Here is a 6256-nt window from a genome sequence, read left to right on the forward strand (position 1 = left end):
TTGTTTACATAGATTGTATCTGTCAACATTTGCCATAGTAGAAATTAAAACTGAAAATACTGAAGTATTTATAAACTAATACTTAAAAATAATAAATCCAGTATGTTTGTAAAACATTTTTATGAAAAATAACTATATTTTCCAAATAAAATTTAGTGAGAATGACATTGTTCTACACTTTAACAAAACTCTTTATCATCTGCCTTAATAGAATCTGCAGGATTCTCATATCTGCTTCTGCATTTGATAAGTTGTTTTATATCGCTTTCATTAAAGTATATGAAGAAAATCCAGCCTCAGAGAGATGTGTGGCTGGAAAATAGAGGGGAGCCTTTTCATATAATTGTAGATAATCTTCTTTGATGTAGCACCAAAGTTCTATAAGTGGTGGTTTTTTAGAGGCCTGTTGCAATGAAGAACCTAAAACTATATAAATAAACTTACTTCTTAAAGTCTCTTGCACTTTGAATGGGTCTTTCATTTAGGCGTGATTTTGTACATCATGTGTTGGTCACTTGGAAAATATTAGTTCAAATGAATGTTGACACATTTCATTATAGAATGTCACCATACATCATGTAACTCCTGGGATACTCCAATGTACACTTGAGAGAGAGAAGGGAATGAAAAATGTAAGTAGTCACTTAGTATTATTATGGGCTGACCTCACAGACCCCATAAAGGGATCTTAGAGACCAGGGTGTTTCTGAGACCACACTTTGACAACTATTACTTTAAAGCAACAAAAGAAAAACAACCTGTTTGAGTGAGAAATCTGGGACCATCAAGACTAACAGAATCTGGTGGAATGTCCTAAGAGAAAACATACCCACTCCCCAACCCTCAACCCCACCCCCATCCCACCCCCAGCAAGTGGTAGAAAAGCTGAGGAGTTTGGGAAAAAGATATATATAATTGATGTTTTAAGGGTTGTTTTTTGTTTGTTTGTTTTTGGCTTTTAAGAGGGATTTGTTATATAAACTATTCTTCTGTCTTCCTTGAGAAAGTTTCAGAAATGAATGTGGTCATACAAGGGAATTCTTGGGCAGGGGATCAAAAAAGATGCTAATTTTGTTGGCCTGGTCTGTGCAGCCCAAGGGAAGCCTTCTTGGACATTGGATCCCAGAGCAAAGGTGAAAGGTCTGAGGATTTGCAGAAATACAGGGTAAGGTGGGGTTCAGACATTTGTGGGAAGAGGACTTGCCCTGTCTGGGGAAGTATGAGATTGAGGAGATCTTATCTGGTTGTCAAAATCTGACTGCCCCCAGCTGACAACTAGGGTGGTAGACTTAAGAGGTCAGCCTGTATTTCAACTTAGGATAAAATGCTGGATCCTCAGCCAGGAAAAAACACTCTTCTCCTACTACAGGGGACTGGCTATAGAAGATAAATTGAGCCCCCAGTAGATTTTGTCCAGAACAAAGTATGGGCCTACACTGTACTCATTACTTTACTTGTATCAACTCATTTAATCTTCACCACACCCCGCAGAGGTAGTTACCATCATTAACACCTTTTTATAAATGAGGAAACTGAGACACAGACAAAAACTCACTCTAAGCCCAATAGTAACTGAAGAAGTAGGAGTTAAAGCCAAACAGGCTGACTACAGAGAAGAGCCTAGGTGCTTAGCCTCCCCCTACTTCACTGCCCCTCATGCTACAAAAAGAACCCCAACTGGGAGGAACGGGCCCCACACTGCATGAGAAGTGTGTTTAAGCAAGCCAAACTCCACTAGGGATTCTAGCTTCCTTCTTTATGAAGTGAGAGGATTGAACCAAGCCATCACCCAGTTTCCTGCAGTCATTAATATTCAATGATGCTTATGGTCCAGATGTAAAACTTCAGTATGAGTAAACTTCATCTTATCTTTGGTGCCATTTCTCCTGAGCAATACAGTTGGGTTTGGGTCATACACTGAAGCCTTTTAGGAAACTCTAGTAACGAGAACACCACCCTACAGGAATCTCCACTGTCTTCCTCTAGAATTATCCCCCTTTCTCGAGGATTGGCTTGGCCACCAGAACAAAATCACCATTCCTTATTTGGTGGATCTCTTTAGGACAAGAGAAAGAAAAGCAGAGTTAACTAATTCACGTCAAGGTGTGTATGGATGATAAGGTCCAGAATCTTTTCTTGTTCTTGTTCTATAATGTCAAGTAAAAATATTATCAAAGTTTGGTGGTATGACAAATTTTGATAACATCTCTAAAATCAACAACGCTCATCCCTCTCCAAGACTAAAATGGGTTCCAAGACTAAACTGGGTTCCACTGAACTAGTCTCATATTTTTTTTGTATGTCATTATATTCAGCTGAGAGCTAGACTCATATCAGTGCTCAAAACATTACTTATTGGTTGCCTAAGAAAATAATTGCCCTTTGTGGCTCAAAAAATTTTATTAAGTTAATCTCTGTTGGAATTTATTTAATTCAAATAAGAGATTTATCAGAATTTTCCTACATGCTATGACCTGACATCTTCCTAAAGAGAACTAAAGACACATACCAATATTTTGCTTCTCAAATTTCCAAAGAACTTATTAGGATTAAGAATTTCTGGTCTTACCCCAGACTTTTCTGAAATAGAATCTACATTTTGACAAGATGTTCACAGGATTTGTTTGCAAGGTAAAGTTTAAGAATCATGGGAGGAGTTATTACATTGTAGAGGAGTTGGAGAATCTGCACCTTGATACTTAAGTTTTCCTGAAGAGTTTTCTGGTTAAATCTTTATTAATTTGCATTTCAGGAGACAATTTAGGCTTGTGTGTGTGTGTCTCTGTGTGTGTGTATGTGTGTGTGTTATTCGCTCAGTCATGTCTGACTCTTTGAGACCCCATGGACTATAGTCTGTCAGGTTCTTCTGTCCGTGGGATTCTCCAGGCAAGTATATCAGAGTGGGTTGCCATGCCCTTCTCCAGGGATCTCTCAAGGGGCCTAGAGGCAAGAATTACACACACACACACACACGTGTGCGCACACGTATACACACACCTATACACACAGACAGGCTTTATCTCTGCCTTGCAAGATTTTGCAGTCTAGTGAAGGACAGATACATAAAAAATGCAACCGCCATACATTGTGATGAAACAATATTGATAGCAGATTCAGGTGTAAGGGAAGAATAGACAAAATTATTGGGTTTAACTAGGAAGTTCAGACAAAGTTTGGGAACAGAGATAGTCAAGAGCCTTTCCGCTTTCAGTCTCAAGGCAAAAACATATTTCAAAGAGTGACAAGCAAGTGGTATCTGTTGTGTATCACCAGGAACAGAAGTCCAAACACTCTGTCCACTGCACCTTGGTAAAAAAATCACCAAGACAGCACAACTCATCCAGGTGCTGGAAGGGACAAGGCTTTACTCACACAGAAGGGAAAGAGCAAGATCAGTTCCAAGGTTAGACAAGGGTACCCCAGGGCTAGCAGGCCCCTCTCAGCTTCAGATGCAGGCTAATTGTCCTGCATGAATCCCTCTTGGGTTACAGTAACAGGACTCAGTCCCCTCCCCAAAGAGGACAGATACCGTAGTATAGTTGGCCAGGTGTCACCACGCACATGCTTAAGCAGAAAAAAAGAAGCACACATGGAATCATGGAATCTGAAACGGGGAAAGATATTCCCACACAAGGTGATAGCCCAGCACAGGCTCTAGGGACTTTATCTCATAGAAAGGAGACATCCCAAGCTCACAGCCCATTCTCACACAGTGAAGTAAGTAGGGATTCGAAAGACTACCTGCTTGGGTGCTTGAGACAAACTTCCCCAACACAGATGCTTAAACAAACAAACAAAAAAAAGAATCTATCGTTTCATGTAACTAAGCAACCCAGGGCTAGTTGACTTCAGGTATAGCTATCTCTAGGCACTGAAATCCAGTCTTCAGAGATCCAGTGTTCTCCATTTCTTGTGCTTCCCTCTGCTTTAGCTTCATTCTTAGGCAAGTTCCTTTGGGAGTTTATCACAGAATGTTAAGGTTTAAAATTAACTTTTCAGGTTTCTGAAATTAATTTTTAAAACCTTCCATTGGCCTGACTTGGGTTATACGACCACCTCATCAATCACTATGGGCAACACACCTAGACTTAAATTCCCACTGTACTGTTACTAGCTTGTTTTACTGAGGTGAACCTCAGTAATCTCCATAACACAGCAGATAATACTGCATGGTTTGTACTAGTAAGGTCAATAAATGCTCACTAATGGGTAGTTTTGGTTATCATCATTATTATAGATCTGTATTCTGAAAGGAATTGACTTCATTGTTAAATATAGGAAATTGCTATTTGTGTTTTCTAAACGATCTTCCTCAGTTAAGCCCAACACATAAACGCCCATATATGCTCAACACACATCCTGGAAAGAAAGGGTTGCTATCATACCATCTGGCCCAGTGTGTGACAAGGGCCACTGGAAGACGCCAAGCCAGGCAGATTTGATTTTAGAAAGATTTCTAGATAACAACTCTTTAATAAACAATGGACATGGGTTTGGGTGGACTGCGGGAGTTGGTGACGGACAGGGAGGCCTGGTGTGTTGCAGTTCATGGGGTCACAAAGAGTCGGAAACGACTGAGTGACTGAACTGAACTCCTTTTATTTAACAACCACACTACAAGAAATTTACCCTGTAGATGTATTAATAAAGATTTTAAAAGATGTTTGTAACAAAAAAAAAAAATTTGAAACTCTCAGGACCACAAAGATTTCAAACATCTTTTGTATGTAATTCTATTCATGCTTCCAATTCTGATTTGAATCCTGACCAAACTCCATGGAGAGTTTGGAAAGAATTTTTCTTCCTTTTTTTTTCTTTTCTTTTTTTGGGGGTAAAAGGTACTTTATTGATGGTACACCACAAGGGAGCCCTAACCCCTCACCTTCCTCAAGAGGTCTGGGATGGAAACCATGTGGGGCTTGGGAGATTTCTCAGTGTGCTGGAGGACCAAGGTGGGGCAAGGAGGAGTTCAGGACCTCTCTCTTCCTTTCATACTCTTGCTAGGGCTGGTGGTCCAGGGTCTCTTACTCCTTGAAGGCCATGTGGACCATGAGGTCCATCACTCTGTTGCTATAACCAAATTCATTGTTATACCAGGAAATTAGTTTGACAAAGTGGTGACTTAGGGCAATGCCAGCCCCAGCATTGAAGGTAGAAGAGTGAGTATCACTGTTGAAGTCTCAGGAGACAACCCAGTCCTCAGTGTAGCCCAGAATGCCCTTGAGGCGGCCCTCTGACACCTGCTTCATCACCTTCTTGACCTCATCATACTTGGCAGGTTTCTCCAAGAAGAAGGTCAGATCCACAACCAACATGTTAGGGGTGGGGACATGGAAGGACATTCTCATGAGCTTTCCATTCAGCTCTGGGATGACCTTGCCCATGACCTTGGCAGTGCCAATAAAAGCAGGGATGACTTTTGGTCAATCCCTTGGCCATTGCACCACAGTTTCAGAGGAACCATCCATAGTCTTCTGGGTGGCAGTAATGGCATGGACCGTGGTCATGAATCTCTCCACCATGCCAAAGTGGTCATGGATGACCTTGGCCAGCGGGGAGGGGGCGGAACAAGCAGTTGGTGTTACAGGAGGCACTGCTGACAATCTTGAGGAAGTTGTCATAATTCTCATGGTTCACACCCATCACAAACATGGGGGCATCAGCAAAAGGCAGAGATGATGGCCCTCTTGGTTCCACGCTTCAAGTGAGCTCCAGCCTTCTCAATTGTAGTGAAGATATGAGTGGACTCCACCACATACTCAGCACCAGCATCACCCCATTTGATGTTGGTGATATCTCACTCTTGGAAGATGGTGATGGCCTTTCCATTGATGATGAGCTTCCCATTCTCAGCCTTGACTGTGCCATGGAAATTGTCATGGATGGAATCATATTGGAACATGTAGACCATGTAGTGAAGGTCAATGATGGAGTCACTGATGGCAATGATGTCTACTTTGCCAGGTTAAAAGCAGCCCTAGTGACCAGGTGCCTGATACAGCCAAATCCATTCACTCTTTCACTATCTTCTTTCAGGGATGCAGCTGACATAGCATGGAAGATGTGGCAATCTGTCAAATGGGGAGGAGCAGAGAGCTGCAAAGAAATTTTCTACTTTGAGGTTAGTGAGATCAGGATCTGGATTTCTATCACTCCATTCATCTTATTTCATTTGTCCAAGTGGAACCATGTCATTGCATCCCTTTGACACTGTTCCCACTGGGGCTTTCACTGGATAAGCATCCCCCAAAAGGCC

At 41.5% G+C, this 6256-nt stretch overlaps 1 pseudogene; it reads right to left on the minus strand.

Moving 5' to 3' along the window:
• Positions 1-5024: 5024 nt before the first annotated feature.
• On the minus strand, positions 5025-6009 carry LOC129538459 (glyceraldehyde-3-phosphate dehydrogenase pseudogene; annotated as a pseudogene).
• Between the last annotated feature and the right edge of the window lie 247 nt (positions 6010-6256).

Source organism: Moschus berezovskii, chromosome 2 (genome assembly GCF_049115385.1).
Source record: "Moschus berezovskii isolate FMDL1 chromosome 2, NW_MosBer_1.0, whole genome shotgun sequence".
Lineage (NCBI taxonomy): Eukaryota > Metazoa > Chordata > Mammalia > Artiodactyla > Moschidae > Moschus > Moschus berezovskii.